This window comes from Canis lupus, chromosome 10 (genome assembly GCF_048164855.1).
Source record: "Canis lupus baileyi chromosome 10, mCanLup2.hap1, whole genome shotgun sequence".
Classification (NCBI taxonomy): Eukaryota; Metazoa; Chordata; class Mammalia; order Carnivora; family Canidae; genus Canis; species Canis lupus.
This window is the reverse complement of record NC_132847.1, coordinates 13,739,453-13,758,894: the sequence shown is the minus strand read 5'-3', so window position 1 is coordinate 13,758,894 and position 19,442 is coordinate 13,739,453.

Here is a 19,442-nt window from a genome sequence, read left to right as displayed (position 1 = left end):
TTACTCATCATCCCAAAGTGTCCCTTCTGGGCATTATAGTGAGATTTGCTTAGAAATAGGCAAATGATCTCTCAAGTCTCTGAAGACCTAGTCCATCTTTATGTATCAACATTGCACCCACTCAGACTCGGTTTTATTATCTCACTTTTTAAACTTGTACTTTTGTCCCAACCAGTCTTGGTTTCAGTTACACATTTGGCTCAGCTCCGTTAATTAGCTCTGGGGAGGCTCACACAGAGTTATCAGCCCTGCTCACCTTCCCTCCCCTCCCCTTCAGTCCCCACCCCCTAGCCACCAGTCATATCAGAGGCTCTTTGCTTGCCCTGGGCTTCATGCTACTTCCTCTAATCTTATCAAATACTCTGATTTCCAAGTAAGTTTTTTTTCCCTAATTCTCTGCCCTTCTTATACCAGAAAGAATTTTTTAAAAAACTTTTTGCCTCCTTAAAAGGGAGAACTGGCTGTTTTCCCAAATAATTCCTTTTTTTCTTCTTCCTTAAAAAAATTTTTTTAGAAGATTTTAGAATTTTAGAAGATTTTATTTATTTGACAGAGATAGCCACACACATGCACAGAAGTCAGGGACAGGGGCAGGCAAAGGGAGAAGGGGAGGGAGAAGCAGAGTCTCCATTGAGCAGGAAGCCTGACTCGAGGCTCCATCCCAGGACACAGAAATCATGACTTGATCAAAGACAAACACTTAACCAACTGAGCCACTCAGATGCCCCTGCCCAAGTAATTTTTTAAAAAAATTCCAGCTTTATTGAGGTATAATTGATATGGCATTGTGTAAGTTTTAAGGTATACAATGTAATGATTATACATATATAATCAATAAGATAATATTAAAAGATATATATAAATATTATTTAGATAAATATATATTTATATTTATAAATATTTATATATATAAAATAAAAATGTTTACCATGATAAGTTTAACACACCTTTCATCTTCCATAATTATTATTTACTTGTTGTTATGGTAAAACATTAAAGCTCTCCTCCCATAGCAACTTTCAAGTGTACTATATAATACTCTATCATCACCATGTTGTACATTAGATCCCCTAAATTTGTTCATCTCATAACTGGGAGGTTGTACTTTTTGATGAACATCTCCCATTTTCCCCACCCATTAGCCACTGGCCACCACCATTCTACTCTCTATTTCTATGAGTTCAATGATTTTAGATTCCACATGTAAGTGAGATCATATAGTCTCTGTCTTATTTTAGGATAATGACCTCAAGGTCCATCCATCTTGCAAAGAGCAGGATGTCCTTCTTTGTTTATGGCTGAATAATATTCCATCATGTTTGGATATGTGTGTGTGTATATCACATCTTCTTTATCCATTCATCTACTGATGGACACTTAGGTTGCTTCCTCTCTTGGCTATCATAAATAATGCTACAATGAACATGACAGTGCAGATATCTCTTTAAGACTGTGATTCCATTTCCTTAGATGTATACTCAGAAGTGGGACTGCTGGATCATATGATAGTTCTACTTGTAATGTTTTTGAGGAAACTTCTTACTATTATCCACAGTGGCTGTACCAGTTTACATTCCTACCAATAGTGCACCAGGGTTCCCTTCTCTCCACATTCACTCCAACACTTGTTGTCTCTTGTCTTTTTGAAGGTAACCATTCTGAGAGGTATAGTTGATATCTAATTGTGGTTTTGATTTATATTTCCCCCATGACTAGTGATGTTTTCATATACTTGGTGATTTGTATATCTTCTTTGAAAAATACCTATTCAGAGCCTCTGCCCCTGTTAAAATCAGATTATTATTATTATTATTATCTGCTATAGAGTTATATGACTTCTTTATAGATATTGGATATTAACTCGTTATGGAATAAATGGTTCCCAAATATTTTTTCCCATTCTATGTGTTGCTTTTTCCTACTGTTGATTGTTTCTTTTGCTTTACAGAAGCTATTTAATTTGATGTAGTCCTACTTGTTGCTTTTTGCTTTTCTGGCCTCATGCTTTTGGTGTCAGAACCAAAAACTTATTGCTAGGACCACTGTCATGGAGTTGTCCTCTCTGCTTTCTTCTAGGAGTTTACGGTTTCAGGTCTTATGCTTAAGTACTTAATGCATTTCAAGTTAATTTTTGTGAGTGGTGTGAAATTGGGGTCCAATCTCATTCTTTTGCATGTGCATATCTAGTTTTCTCAACACCATTATTGAAGAGACTATCCTTTCCTCATTGACTATTCTTGGCTCCCTTGTCATTTATTAGTTGGCCATCTATGCACAGGTTTATTCCTGGGCTCTTCGTTCTGTTCTATTGATCTATGTGTCTTTTTATGTTGGTATCACACTGTTGTGATTGCTATTACTTTGTGCTATAGTTTAGAATCAGGAAGTTGATGCAACCAGCTTTGTTATTTCTTAAGATTATTTTGGCTATTCAGGGTCTTTTGTGGTTCCATATGAATTTTAGGATTCCTTGTTCTGTTTCTATGAAAACTGCCATTGGAATTTTGATAGGGACTGCACTGAACTTTTATATAGTTTTGGGTTGTATGGACATCTTAACAGTTTTAATTCTTCCAATCCACAAACATGGCATATATTTCCATTTATTTGTGTCTCTCAATTTCTTTCATTAGAATTTTATACTTTTCAGTACACACATCTTTCACCTTCTTGATTAAATTTATTCCTAAGTATTTTGCTATTTTTGGTGCTATTGCAAATGGCATTGTTTAACTTCTTTCTTTTTCAGATAGTTCACTGTTAGTGTATAAAAACACAACGGATTCTTCTTTCTCACATTGCACCCTGTGTAAGCTGACCATACCTAACATGGCAGCTCCATGATGTCAAGGACAGTTCCCTTCTATTTTGTTGCCTTTAATGTGTGATTTAACATGTGACTTCCATGTTTTTGTACAAGATGACTTCTCTAGCTCTTGCCACAATGTCATGTCCCAGTCATTGGAAAGAAGCAAAAGGAGAGTTGGAGAGCATGACCCATTTCAACCAGGGAGTTATAAATGTCACTTTTACTTGGCCAGAACTTCACTACACTGTCATGCCTAGCTTTAAAGGAACTTGGAAAGTCTAGTTACATACCCCACTAACATTTTGGGACTCAACCAACTAAGAAAAGGAGAATGAATATTGGAAAGAGCTAGCAATTTTGGCCATATTACTTGAATCTAAATCATATTTCTTTAAAAAAGTCTGATGTCTGTAACCCTCCAGTAATAAGTTATGTTGGCTCCTCACTTTTCTTCAGTGGGTCTGAAATATTTTATCCCCCCAAAACTAGCTAGCACTTTGGAACTCTCTGAATGTTGAAAATGATCTCTTTAAAAGAGGGCTTTTGTTACTTTCTACCAAGAATCACATCATTCAATATTTTGTTGAAATGGTAGATGGAATCCTCCAGTCTCCCAAGGAAACTTTATTTCTTGATGTATGAGGAACTATATTAACAAGGAAGCCAGAAGTTAGCTGGGAGAATTACAACCAAGTTTGCTCTAGCCAAAGTTTGTAATGGTCCTGTAATACTGAAAAAAAAAAAAAAAAAACACTTGTCAAATAACTTACTTTTTGGCAAGAACCTCTGTATAACTCAGGGTTCTCCAGAGAAACAGAATCAAACAGATTATACATATAAATTTATTATCATTAATTGGCTCATGCAATTATAGAGGTGGAGGAGTCCTTATAATATGTCATCTGCAAATTGGAGAACCAAGAAGCTCGTGGTGTAATTCAGTCCAAGTCTGAAGGCCTAAGAACCAGGAGCATGGATGTCTGAGGGCAGAAGATGGATATACCTCAAGCAAAGAAAGAAAATTCATACTTTCTCTGCCTTTTTATTCTTTGTGGGCCCTCCATGGACTGGATGGTGCCCACTCATACCAGTGAGAATGATCTTTTTCACTCTGACTACTGATTTGAATGCTAATCTCTTCCAGAAACACCCTCAGGAACACACTCAGAAAGAATGTTTTTCCAGTTATCTGATCATCCCTTAGCCGAGTTAAGTTGACATGGCTAAAATTAACCATCACAATATTTAAGTATTACAACCACAAAGAGACTTAAAAATAAGAAAAAGCTAGGACTGATGCTAGAGTTAGAAATAGTCTAATTAACTCTCCTCCTTTCCATGCAAACAGAAAATGGTTATTTGGAGAAATAGCTGAATCTAGGGCTGGAGCAGGGAAAGTACAAGATCAGCTTGAACATCCTGTGGGGCCAGAAAGTAAGGAAATGGTAAAAAGTGATATGGAGTCATGTCAAAAGGATACAGGAGTCAATAGGAGGAAGTCCCCAATGACCACATCTGGGACAATTGAGCAAAAAAAATTTTTTTAAGTAATTAATTATAATCCATAAGATAAAATAAATATTCATGGGTCTCTATAGATAGAAGTAAGTAATTAAATAACTAAATGGGAGAGAGTGGGCAGTTCTTCCTTAAAATAAAATTCCAAGTAATAAAGGCAGAAGCAATGATGGAAGAAGAGAACTGTCATATAGCAAACATTTTGTAATGATTATTATGGGCAAGAAACATTAATGAACACTAATATCAGAATGTTTGCTGAGAGATGGGATATTTGCATGGGCTTAAAATATCTCTCCATAAAATACTTACTAGTTACAGTGCGAAGGGAGAACTTAGTAGACTTGACCTTAACCAAGAGATCAAAGTGAACATCATTAGTCATGAGATGTGTAATATATTATATTCCTCCAGATAAGGAGAACTGACCTTGACTCTGTGGTATTCTTGCCAAAAATGCATAACCGGAATTTAATCATGAGGAAAGAGACACACAAAAATTAAAAGACATTCTATAAATAACTAGCCAGTACTCTTAAAAAATGTCAAGATCAAGACAGACAAGGAATGGCTACAGAAATATCTGGACTGGAGGAGACAAATGAGAGTCAACTACCAAACACAGCATGATACCTTGGATTGGACCCTGGATCAGAAAATCAATCTTAATGGGGCAGCTGGTGAAATTTGAATAAGTACTGTAGAATAGTTAATAATATAAATCAATGTTAATTTCCTGGTTTTGATAATTATAGTATGATTATATAATATATTAACATTTGGAGAAGCTGGTGGAAGCTTGGTATACATGTAGTCTTTGTACTATTTTTGTCTAAGTATGAAATTATCTTAAAATAAAAAAAATTTAAAGGAAGTAAATGTGGGAGGGGGTGGCTTAGCTCGAGTGTCCGACTCTCAATTTTGGCTCAAGTCATGATCTCAGGGTTGTGAGACTTGAGCCCTGCATTGGGCTCCATGCTGGGTGTGGATTCTGCTTAAGATTTCTCTCTCTCCCTCTCCCTCTGCCACCCTCTTCTCTAAAAAATAAATAAATAAAGTAAATAAAAGGAAGCAAATGGTGATAAAAGTCTTGGGAGGTGATCACAGGTATGGGGTAGGTTCTTCTTCCCTTCGAGGGTTATTGAGTTGAACTTCGAAAGCATTCTAATCTGTATCCTTTTTGAGCCAAATTTATACGTCATCAACTTCTTATTCACTCTTTTCTGGATCTTCATTTCTCTTGATTCTGTATTATAGTTTAGCAACTCTGCGGTATTCCATATTTAGCAATATTGGGATGGGATATTGATTTGTATCCGATATCCTTTCCTGACAAAGCATGGCCATTTATTTAACTTTTGGCGGTAGTTTATGGGAATCTATGCTTCTAGAGGTCTACGAATGTGACTTTTTGAGATTCAGTCTCCAGATCATGACAGAATAGAACATTTAACTGTCATTAAAGTTTTCTTTGAAAAAGCTTGTATTATCTGCAACGCCCCCCACCCCTGTGCCCTTTAGATTATCTCAATTTACATGACGTTTCCTTTTGATTTTTTGTTTTCTACTTTTCTTATCATTGCCAGAATCTTGATTCCTGTACAGTGCAGGAAACATTTGAATCTGGCATGTCAGACATTATTGGAGCCATGTGGCCAGTGCTAGGGTGGCTGCATTGAAAGCTTATTTGTATGTAGGCTGACAAGCTTCTCTGGGGAAAAAAAACTTATGGGTGTGTCTCATCTCTAATCATGTAGGACTAGAACCTGTTGTAGATTACTTACCATTTGATCTAATATCTCTTACTTTAAAACAATCTATGAGAATTTTCCTTGCATCCAGGGGTTTTTCTGTTACCTCCCTTTTTCCATTTACTATGGGATAGTGCTATTACATCTATACATTTTATATGTATTATCTTTAATCTTTTGAGGCATTAGTATATTCCTTTTTCAGTTGAGAAAAAGGAGGTTCAAAGATTACACAACACCCAGAAAAATATCACTTTGAACTTCATCTACAAAATGTAAGGTTTGTGATTATTCCAGAATGTTATGATTCCCAAATGTTCAGATAACACCAGGGAATCTCTGATGGATTCTAGCTGGCTTTTACACTCTGATACATGTAAGTAGCATAAATATCTACTTCTGGCCAATCACATAGAAAGTTCTGTTCCCTCTGGAATCAGATTTCTTTGAAAACCAATCAAAAGGAAACAAAACAAGAATAAAGTATACTCAGGAGCTTTTTTTTTTAATAAATTAAATTTTTTTTTATTGGTGTTCAATTTGCCAACATATAGAATAACCCCCAGTGCTCATCCCATCAAGTGCCCCCTTCAGTGCCCGTCACCCAGTCACCCCCACTCCCCGCCCACCTCCCCTTCCACCACCCCTACTTTGTTTCTCAGAGTTAGGAGTCTCTCATGTTCTGTCTCCCTTTCTGATATTTCCCACTCATTTTTCCTCAGGAGCTTTTTTAAAAGAAAAGGATAATTGATTAATTTCTATTAGGTCTGTGGCCTAATTCTTGGTCAGGCCTTTTGGAATTACTTCAGGCCTTAAGTGTAAGCTGATTTTCATATCTCTAAAAAAGTTCTATGGAGCTATTTCTAGATCTCAGTATCCTCACTGGCATCCCCAAAACTGTATATTTTCAATTTCTCCATACTGCCTATGAGAGATCAAACTTCAAAACAGTCACTTACATTACAAACTAACAAAGTTTTACTTCCCCTACATCTAATTTTAAAAGAAGTTTGGCTTGATAGGGTAAGCCTGATAATGTAAGGAATTAAAGACTTACATAAGTTACATCTGTAGGGGTAAAACATTTTCTATCTAGAAATAGTCTTCCCATGCTGGTATTTTGAGTTAGTGTGCCACATGAAATATAGATATTTAAGGACTTATATTTTGTTAAGTAATTGTTTCTTCTACTTTTTGTATAGCATCATTTCATTTATTCAATCTCAGTGAATCCCACAAGGGCATTACAAAAAAAAGCACTTAAGGCAAAGAGGGATCTCAAAATAATTTGAGGCTGAAACTAATTCTTGGGCACCTGGCTGGCTCAGTCAGTAGAACATTTGATTCTTGATCTTGGGGTCCTGAGTTCAAGCTGGGCCACACTGGGCAGGGAGTCTACTTAATTTTAAAAAAAGAAAAAGAAAAAAAAGAAGAAAAAAAAAGAAACTGATTCTTGTCTAGAAGTTCATTTACTAGCAATGTAATGACAGTTCTACATTTTAAACAATAAAATATGATCATATAATAGAGAACATAATTACACAGTATTTTCTTTAAATTATGCATATATTCTCTGTTCTTATTTTCTAACCCATGGCAAGAAGGCTGGAATTATATATTTCCTCTAAGGAAGGAGGGGTTGAACATTGCTTAGAGTGACATAAGAAGCAAATAGTGTTTGTATAGAATAGCAAATTCAAGATATCTCAAATCTATAGCACTGACTCTAGAAATTCAGATACTTTGTTTTTATGTAAGTAAATTTCTTTTATCAGTTGGTGATCTATAATTTAAAAAAAGGGACTGTTAACTCCTACTACCATATATATTCACCATATACTTGGCTCTTTATGCCTTTGCTTCATTTCTGACATTGGCCAAAACCATAAACATTGTTAATACCACCTGACTGGATCTTTAGAAGCTGGAGTCATAGTACTTAGGAGTTAGAGTATCCTGAGCCCTTTTCAGCAAAATATACTACAGAACACTTTTCCGGTGCTCTATTTTTTTTTGTGTGTGCTCTATTTTTTATTCACAGCTACAATGTAAACCAGGAAATATAAAGATATTATCCAAAACAAACCAAACCAAAAGGGGACAGTCCCCCCAATAGAGACATACCTTAAAATTTGCCAATTTCTTTTTAAGAGCTCACCAGTTTTTATATTACTTAGATGATTTTGGCTATTCTCTAGAGAAATAGTTATAACTATTAGAGAAAAAAACTCAATTTGCTCTTCTCATATTTTTATTGCTAGTATTATTAAGGCAATCTGTTTATTGCTAGAGATTGTTCAGGTGCTACAGCTCTTGGGACCTCTTTTGGAAAGCTGAGAAGAAGATTGTGAAGGTACATAGAGTTGGGTTTTTATTTATACATACAGGATTAACCAGTTTTGGATCAATATTTTTTTTTAGGATCCATTAAACAGAAATGATGGTGCTTTGCTGGTTTGATTACAATGAATTCTATTATCATAATTTTGTTTTTTCTGGAAAATTTAGACCCTAGTGCTACAACAAAGGTCTTACTTTTTGTTTTCTGCCTATAATAAAAGCTTAGAATTGGAAAAGATTTTAAAGATCACCATACTTCCTTCTTTTTTTTTAAAATAATTATTTATTTATTCATATGAGAGAGAGAGAGAGAGAGGCAGAGACATAGGGAAAAGCAGAGTCCTCACAGGAAGCTCGATGTGAGACTCGATTCCCAGACCCAGGACCATGCCCGGAGCCAAAGGCAGACACTCAACCACTGAGCTACCCAGGTGTCCCACCATACTTCCTTCTTAGTGTAGAATCTTTACTATGGCATCATAGGCAGATTGCCATTAATGATTTTACTGATTACTTCTTAAAAGGAAGTAATTTTTTTTTTCTAGAAGCTCCTTATCATTCCTAGAAAGCTTCTTTTTTTCTAGAAGCTCCTTATCATTCCTAGAAAGCTCTAGCTGTTACAGACTTCCATGTCTTCTGAACACACAATGAACACAACTCTTTGTCACCTCTACCTGCTAATTTTCTTTCCATCATCTTGTCTGGAGGATTTCTGATAAACTCTAGTCAACACTAAATAATATGGCCTAAAGTTCCACATATTTTGGAGAAGGAGTTTTGATACTTTTCTGACTTCCTGGGATTAAAGGTGGGTGTAGGACTTTGGGATAGATTGTGTTCTTGGGGTAGATTGTGTGTACTTATTGTGTTCTAAGAGGTCAAAATGGAAGAAGTTGGCCAGAATAAACATAAGGTCAAGTCCATTAATCTAATTATACCCTTTGCTGTTTACAGCAAGAATGTTTTCTTTAAATGAATTTAAATGAGAGATACAGAACTTTCAAATCAGAAATACTCTTGGATTTAGAGTTCAAATTCTTCATTCTATGGCTGGAGGAACTGTACCCTGAGCATTATTAGCATTTGCCAAGTTCCTAGGGATCTCTAGCCTCTGTGGCTTGTCAGGTGGTTTACAGATAGTAGTGTGAATTTTTCAGGGGGCCTAATGGAACAATTTTTTTTTTACATACATTTTCCAAATATTGAGATTTAACATGATCTACTATTTTCACAAGAATCTTCCCTATCTCAATAAGTATGGTATTCTGGAAAGTGTCTGTATGACAAGAACTGTGTTGGTCAGTTCATCTAGTGTGACATATATACACATAATTTGCTTGTTATTTCTATGTGTTAAATTTGCCTTTTAGTATTATTTTTTATATATTGCTAAATATCCAGTTCACAAGACTGAATCAATGGAGCAAAGTGACAAACAGCCACACAAAGTGTCCAACTCTGTGTCACTATAAAATGTAACTCTCATGATTTGAGACAAATGAATTGATAATGTGAAGATTTCACACAGACAGCTAGAAGAGGAAAGGGTGAAATCTGAAGTAAAAAAATAAATAGCTGAATACTAGGTTTAATTGGATTGGCAGTCACTTTGTCCCTCATTTCTGATGCCATGACAGTTATGAAACTTTTATTTAATGGCATGAAGCCATTGAGACATTTGTGTAATATTCAAGCAAAGCAGAGTGATTTCACTGGTAAATCAGTAGAATTGTTCCAAGAACACATATAAAATAATGCTTTCCAGGGCAAAACTGCCAGAGTTTAAGAAGGCAGGCATACAAAAGCTTTATTCAAAGCTTCAACACTTATAAAAAAAACCAATACAAATTACACCAGTGTTAAGAAAGTTATCAAGGCAGCTCTGAAAGTGAAGATAATTATTATGATCAGAGGTAAAGCAAACAAGAAAAAAGAAAAGAGCCATCGACAGAATTCCTTGTCAAATGACAAGGCTGGGGTAATATAATGACATACAATACGGAAGAAGAATTACTGTTAACAACACGCAAATGGATATTTTACTTTATAATTGGGTGAAATTTCCTTCAACTTATGGGAGGAACATAAATGAAGGGAGAGATGTTTGAGGTCTGCTGGCTTTGTTGCTGCTAAAAAAAATCAAGCTTCAGAGAAAGTTTTCTTTTCACTTGTATAACAATGACTGTCAGAGCATCATGGAACATGGAAAAGGTTCATTGGTTTTGTGCTGACAGAACTTTCAGTTCAACAGGAAAAGGCATCACAAAAGGAATAAAAGAAGCCAACAGAAAACCAATCCACACCATTGTTTTAGTGGCAGAACATGGTTGATGGTTGATTCAACATTGGGAGAAACTGTGAAAAGTTCTGAATAGAACTAATTTGTAGCTACTGAGATTACATATTCTCAGAAATGTGCAAAGAAATGGGTAACACAAGACTGGATGCCTTTTAGGAAAAGATGTTTACACACTTTTTAAGTGAGGGAAGACATAGAGTAATTTTTTTCCCGTGTAGATAAAGACCACTCCAGTGATTTCAAAAGGCTTGCTCAACTGACATTTCTCAGCAACATTTCAACATGTTGATGAGCCTGAAGTGACCACTTTGGGGCTGAAATATAATTTTTAATGTTGAGGATAATGTATCCAGGTCTTCTTTGATCAAACTAAACTATGAATGGCTGGTCACCAAGAATATTATGTTTTCTTCGGAACTGATGATTTTTTTTTCACTAATCAGAGACAGAAATCAATGATGTACTATCACGCATACTTAAAAATTATCACATCCAGCAGCTGTGATAGAGCATGAAGCTGTGGCAGATCTTGTTAATTGCCCCTCCCCCTCCCGTTGAATCCCTGTTTTTGGGGTTCAATTTCCTGATTCTTTAAGTGTGGGCATCAATTTCAATATAAAATACTGTGGGGAGTATGTAAGATGTTATTGGGGGATGCTAGATGAGGGTACATTGTAAATTCACTATATTATTTTTATTTATTTATCTTTTATTTTAAAAATATTTTATTTATTTATCTGTTTCAGAGAGAGATAGCAAACATGAACCTGGTGAAGGGCAGAGGGAAAAGCAGACTCCTACTGAGCAAGGAGCCCCATGCGGGGCTTGATCCCAAGACCCCAGGATCATGATCGGAACCGAAAGTGGACGCTTAACGAAATGAGCCACCCAGTTCCTCCTTACTATATTATTTGTATAGCATCTTATGGCCTAAAATGATTTCTAAAAAAAAATTTTAAAAGGAAATATTGCCTGTACTGAAATGGTCTAGATATGGCTCATAAATTATCAGTTATAAGTTTGGCTTTATAAATGGATTCTTTGGTAAAGGAAATTTTAAAGAGCTATAATATCCAATTTTTTTAAAAAATATTTTATTTATTTATTCATGAGAGACACAGAGAAAGAGGCAGAGACATAGGCAGGGAGAGAGAAGCAGGTTCCCTGTGGGGAGCCTGATGTGGGACTCAATCCCAGGACCCTGGTGTCATGACCTGAGCCAAAGGCAGATGCTTAACCACTGAACCACCCAGGTGTCCCCCCCTCCTTTTTAAGTAGGCTCCACAGAGAGCCTAATGTGGTGTTTGAACTCAGGACCCTGAGATCACTACCTGAGCTGAGATCAAGAGCTGGACACTCAACTAACTGAGCCACCCAGGCACCCTTAAAGAGCTATAATATCCATTTGTTTGTTCATTCCTTATCCATCTATTTATTCAAAACTACTTATTAAGAATCTATTATGTGTTCCAGGTGCTAGGTAGGGTACATCAGTAAACCGAAGAGATCCTTTAACGTAGTCAATGGATTAGTTATGTAATAATTTAAGAAGTGATGAATGCTATTGAGAAAATGAAAGGAGGATGTAGAGAGAGGGAGGCAATTTAAAATAAATCAGTTCCAGGTTAGGGTACCTGGGTGGCTCAGTCAGGTAAGCATCTGCCTTGGGCTCGGGTCATGAGCTCAGGGTCATGAGATGGAGCCCTATTTCTGGCTCCCTGTTCAGTGGGGAATCTGCCTCTCCGTCTACCTCTGATGCTCCCCCTGCTTGTGCTCTCTCTGTGTGTCAAATAAATAAATAAAATCTTAAAAAAAAAATTTGGTTCCCTGAATAGGAAGGCAAGGTACTTTTGTTTGGTGCCATCCCAACAGAACATAAAGAATGGCTGTTATTTGGCCCTGAAGACTGTGCAAGGGACTAGTGACAGGTGGAAATTTTGCCTGCCCTAGTGGCAGTGTTCACCTCACTCCACAGCCTGGAGGTACCAGGACCCACCTGGAAGTCACGGTTGCTGAAGGTGCTAGTGGTGGTCTCCAGACATAAGGCAAAGGTTGTTTGAGGCTTCAGTGAGATCTGGGACACCTGGATGGCTCAGTGGTTGAACATCTGCCTCCTGCTCAGGTCATGATTTGGGGATCCTGGGATTGAATCCTGCATCAGGCTCCCTGTAGGGAGCCTGCTTCTCCCTCTGCCTATGTCTCTGCCTCTCTCTGTGTGTGTCTCATGAATAAATAAAATCTTAAAAAAAAAAAAAAAGATTTTAGTGAAATTAGTAGGAAATAGCCAGGTGAGAGTTACTCCTCCCACCTTCCCTGAGAATCAAAAGACTTTCAAGTAGCTTGCTCAGTGACCTAGAACACTGAGAATTATAAGGAGTAAATTACTTGGAATTCCATAGCTAAAACTATCTTTCATTCCACACACACTCACACACACATTTCTACATGAGTAGTATATTTTATACTAAGGGTATTTCTTGATGTTCCTAAGTAGTTTTCAGAATAATGACTTTTTATGGCTACATAAAAAAAAAAACAAAAAACGTTCACTTCATCGAGGGCGGGCGGACAGTCCAGGAGTTTGTCAGCAGGAGGCGGAGCCCACGGGCAAGGAGAGCGGCCACATACATTCACATCAAGGCGCGGGCCCAGGCCCTGAGGGGCTCCATCCAGGGGGAGTACCTGGGCGGCGGCGAGGGCGGCCCACCACCCCGCACATCCTCCCCGAGGGCTCTGAGCCACAGGTGGACCTTCTCTACCGGCCTGGGCACGACGATGTCCTCTACAAGTAGGGCTGGCCCGGCCCCCCGCGGCCCTGTCTGCCTCCCCTCTGCTGGGCACTAGACATGTACAGAAGTTTTTTGTGGTTGTAAATGGTCATATTTCACTCCTTCCTCCACCTTCCCCATCACGCCACCTTCCACATTTTATTAAAGGGGATGCTGGTGGTGGGAAAAAAAAAAAAAAAAAAAAAAAACAACTGTTGATTTTATCCACAACTATACAAGTGCCATGTTCAATCCAACACCATCAGTCAGAGTGGATCCCTCACTGTCCCCAGCCACAGCTGGCTCATCCATGTAGCTTCGCTCCAGTGATGAGATGGCCACCCCTTCCGTCTTGACTTATGGAAATTCATATGAACCATGCTCAACCTCCCCACAGGAGATAAGAAGTGGTTAACTGCCAGGCTTCAGAGTCAAAAGTCATGCATTCAAATTCATAAAATTCTAGCTGTACGACTATGAGAAATTCACTTAAACTATATTAGGACCTTAGTACATTTATCTGAAAAAATGGGGAAGTCATTTAAATTATACAAGATTGCTGTGCATATGGCACAAGATTATTTAAAGGACCTACCAATGGCCATGATTTCAAGTGTAGGAAAAATATTCCCATAAGTTTAAAGTTTATAATTAAGACTTTGCCACAGTCTGCTCATTTTCTCATCGCTGATAACCTGATAGTTTTCCTATGGTTAGTGCAATGTCACCAGATGCTGGATTCTTATATCTAATTGGTATTTCAAATGGGTTGTCCGAGCTTTATCAAAATGTTCTACTTGCCTATGACTCAGGAACTTAAAATTTTTTTTTTCTACTTGTAACATTACATGGAATTTGTAGTTGCAAACCCATAGTGCATGTTCAGTAATAATACTTTAGGCAGTATCCTGATTTATACATGTCATTTTGTTCATCTTCACACTCCAGTAGGGAAGTATAGTAATTATCCTGCTGTTGTGATGGAGCTGTGCAGCATTGGGGTCCTCATCTCTTGCCTGAGGTCACAGATTTATGAAGTAAGGATGAGACAGGGGTTCACACCTGTTCTTCGAGTGCCATCATTTGGATGTACATTATATATTTAAATGGTCCCTGATTGTTGTACATTCAGGTTTTATTACTTCATTATTATATATAATGTAGCAATGAACATGACTGAACATAAATCTTGTGAATCTGCATACTTTAAAATGTTTAATTTTTCTTGCTAAATGTATCCCCAAAATATCATACCAGTTTATACTTATGCCAAAATAAATGAGAAAGACCATTTCCCTGTATATTTGGCAACACTGAATATTATCATTTAAAAAATTCCAAATGTTTTTCATGTCAAGGAATGGAATTATTGTTTTGTTTTGTTTTGTTTTGTTTTGTTTTAAATACTAAACTCTAAGAAAACTTTGTTACTTGGGTTCTCATATAGGGAATCTGCTGAGACACTCTCTAAATTGTTAAAATGCTTTTCTGTTCACTCAAAGGAAAGTTTTTAGTATGAGTTTATTTGCAGCTGGATATGTGATCTTGGATCATTGATGAACTACTCTGGGCCTCTTTCTTCAACTGTAAAATGATGATCAGTAAAGTTCCTTCTGGAATTTTTATTTATTATTATTATTATTATTGTTACTTTTAAGATTCTTTATTTGAGAGAGAGAGAGAGAGCGAGCACACAGAGGGAGAGGGAGAAGTGGACTTCAGGTCAAGCAGGGAGCCTGATGGAAGACTCGATCCCAGGACCCTGTAATCATGACCAGAGCTGAAGGCAGACCCTTAAGCAAGTGATCCAACCAGAAGACCCCCCAATCTGGAATTTTTAAATGAGAAATGAGATATATTTAAGACATGATTTTTGATTAGATAGTTCTAAAATATAACATCAGGATTGGGCTGTTGAGTTAATTCAGGTTAAATTGCTTTTTTACACTTGAAGAGCACAGAACTGCTGCAAATTCCTACATTTAATAATTACAAAACTTCATAGAGCCTGCATAAACCAGTGTTTGAACTTTTGTGTGATGAGAAATACCTTCATTTTATATATTCTACACAATTATTTTTCTAAGTATTTACATTTTTTTTAACAGAGAGAGGATGGTGCTTCATCATAAGATTTATGATTGCCATTTAATCATCATAATGCATTTTTTTTAGCCATTTCAATCATACCTGGACACACTCCCCCTACTGGTTCAAGCTATTTAAAAGATTTATTCAGCTTTCCAACTTAGTATGTAGCTATAGTGTACCAATGTTTAAATTTGTTCTCTCAGAGACTTTCTTCATCTCTCCAGAACCATGGTCGCTTCTTAACACATCATTTAAGGTGAAGGTGGAAAAAAACCCCCAAAAACCATTGTGCCATTTCAATGTAACAGAAGGGAAACAAAGCAATCAATTAACTTCATTCAAACAAAGTTTATGGATCATTGTGTATATAGTACTAAGATAAACAAAGAAGGACAAGGCTCTGACCTCAGAGAGCCAACAATCTAGTGGAAGGTGTGTGTGTGTTGGGGGACTGTGCTTTTCCCAGTTTTTTTCTCTCCTATGTGGCATGTAGCCTTGGGAGTGGCACGAGGCTGGCCTGGGAGGGTTTTTCACTGGCCCTGTGATCATGGTTTAGTTGCTGGCTTTCATCCTCTCTAGGGTCCTCTGAGATGCTAGGGATCCCACTGGGTTTTCAGGTCCACAATCCACGCTGCCCTCCACAGCTGAATCCTTTCAATACAACCATGAGACCCCTTTGGAACTTACCATCTTCCCTCAGTATTTTCTTGTCTGTCTGGTGGTAGGGGACTAGAGACTTCCTGTTGTTTTGTTTTACCATCTGGGCCCCAAAGGAAACTTAGTCAAGGGGACTATGTCAGCCAACCATGGCTTCATTTCCACTTTAGTGCTGAATCTAGAGAGTCAACCTTGGCTTTAATGTTGTAAGGGGGGAGCATGTTCCATGCCTCCCTCCAAAGCTCTCCTGCACCTAAAATCTTGCATCACTCTCTATATCTCTTCTTCCCACCAGTGAGAATTCAATTTGGGCAAGAGGATGGGGAATCACACAGCCTTCTACCACGACTTTTGAATGAAGGGCCAAAAATTGGATGTCTGTCTATAGCTCCTTTCTGACACTTCCCATCTTGTCCCTTGGAGCAGTGCTAGTCTCAAGTTCATGGCCTGAGGAGAGGATCATATGAGACACATGTCAGCTAATTCCTCCTTTACTACAAGAAATTTGCCACTAGGAGCGGTATCACCTTTGTACATCTGTACAAAGTTTGAGGAGAATGAGGGAGACATGAGCACTTCATTTGGAGATTAGGAGGCCAAAACTTTAAGAAATAAATTCCAAGCCTCTGGTAGTCTGGACATGAAAGAAGAGGAAGGCAAGGGGTGTGTGTGGTGGGTGCACTGAATACTTACTGTGTACCAAGCACTCATCTCAAAACAGCTCTTTTACCCTCCTTCTTACAGATAGACACTGAAGTCTAGATAGGTTAAAATATTTGTCCAAGGACAACACACAGCTAGTAAGTGGAAGAGGCAGCCTGGCTCTGAAATCCCTTCATACTGCTGCAGTGGTCAAGGAGCTGATGAAAAAGCAGAGAGGAGCAGGGCCCAGGGATTTAATTTTAGACTAAGACTTTATGAATATTTGTAGAGAGGGAAGAAGGAACTGGGGGGTTGGGGAGGGAGGAGAAACTACCTTTAATCCACACATATTCTATCAATTACTGACACGCAAGAGAGAAAGCAACTAAGAGGAGCATCTGGGAGAAGAGCAGAGATGATGCAGCCCCTTGAGGGGGAGTACACAGGAAAGGTCCCAGGGGAGCACTAAGAGATCTTGAGCCTGAGTGGGGATTGGGTCGCCTGGACGGCAAGGGAGGGAAGAGACTATGACCAATGGCAAGATGACTTTGGTTCTCTCTGTTGGCCAAGAGTGAGAGGGAAGACTGGGAATTGTAGGGCTTGGAAAGCTCTCTAGAGTGGCTTCTCTGGGGAATGCACTAATGAGTCAAAGAGAAAGAAAGGAAAAATTGCTGAGTCACACCGAAATATTGTTATGACCCAGTTGTATACCAGACGTTGTACTGTGTGTATGATATCCCTTCATCACAGTAGCCTTGCATGATAAAGGTGCTTACCCTGACTGAAGAGGAGAACAAAAAGCAGAAAATTGAAATAATTTGCTTATGGTGGGACTTATAGTCAAATTCAAATATTAGGAAATTCGGGGGTACTTTGCAGTCCAGCACAGGCAGCTGTGACAGAGGCCACCAAGAAAGAGGCAGAGACATAGGCAGAGGGAGTAGGCTCCCTGTGGGGCACCTGATATGGGACTCAATCCCAGGATCCTAGGATCACAACCTAAGCCAAAGGCAGGTGTTCGACCACTGAACCACCCAAGTGTCCCAAGAGATGATCTTCAAAGCTGTGAGAATGGACGAGGCCTCCAGGGGAGACTGTAGAGTGGCAGAGATGAATGCCTTTCTGGAGTCAATGCCCATGTGTTTCTACTATTCAATGGTAAAGTGCAATGAACCTGTAGTAGGCTCTGTCAGCATAGTTTGTGTCTTTCATATACAAGTCTTGGCAACTTGAGAGTAGAAAAAAGTACATGAGAGGCACCCAGGGTTGGGGGCTAAAAGGAAGAGCATAGCCAGAGAGGGTACAGCCAGGTGGGTAGATCCAGATAATGCTGGAGGAAAGTTCGGGCAACTCCAGGTCCACTTGAAGTGTAGTAATGTGTTTTCCAGAATGTGTAAGCCCATTTACAGAAAGTGACTTTGAAACTAACAGAGTTAGTCTTAATTTTTATATTGTGCAAAGTCTTAACACATGGGATCTCTTTCTGTGAATTAAAAAAAAAATCATTCTTTGAGATCACACTGCATAGCAGAAAGCCACATGTTGATCAGCCATGGACATTCTTGGGAGAAAATTCTGCACCATCAGAACTGGTTTAGAGTCTGTTTTTCTAAAAATTCTGTCATTGATGTCTATTTTCTTCTCACGGCCACGTAGATGAATAAATTCTTAGCCTTTACTTTATCTTTCTAAACAAAATAGAATGTGATATCTGTTCAAAAACATTTAATAAGGTAAAGGAAAAACCAGTTTGAAAAAAAGGTCAGCAAAGACACAGGGACGTGTGATATTTGCTGAAAGCTCCTGTCAGAAGAGTCTGAGTGATGTAAACTGGCCAAGGGAAACAAGATACAATTAAGGCGAAACTCATTCCCCCAAGATGGCTGAAATGTGAGTTTATGAATCCTGAGAGGTAGGAGGCCAAATGAGATCTAATTGTGTCTTATTTAACTTGGCCTTTTAAATGGATAGCCCCCTGGTGCTCTCTGCAAATATCACACTTTTGTTAAACTGACCTTATCCTAATGTGTTTTTCTTTTCATAAATGTGAAGTATTTTTGATCATACAATAGTAACTCAATTAATAAGATTTTCAAGTCTAAATGTGGACTATGTTCTAATGGAAACCATATTACCAGTGGAAAAAGTTCCATCTCTTATGATCATATTCTAGCTCAAATAGCTCTCACAGCAGGACCTCAAAAAGAGCCAAGAAAAAACAGCTCAAGAAATATTACATTTGCAAAGATTCACACACTCAGTTTAAATATACTAGAAAAATAAGAATCTAAGGCATCCAGATAAATTAATGTTCATAATCAGGACAGAAAGTTCAAAATACCATCAATCCCAAATGATCTTCTAGTTGTGCTATGGAAAAGAGTTGTATTATAGAAAAATCTAAAGCAGACATAGTTCTTGAGCGCACTGTCTGAGGTTTATATTGAAATGTATAATATTTTCTGAAGGAGATTTAACTTCTTCAATTTTATTTTTTTTGTCAGAGTTTCCATGAAAGCCTTAGGCCTTGGCTCCAGGTGACCAGGGTTCTATTCCAAACTTGGCCA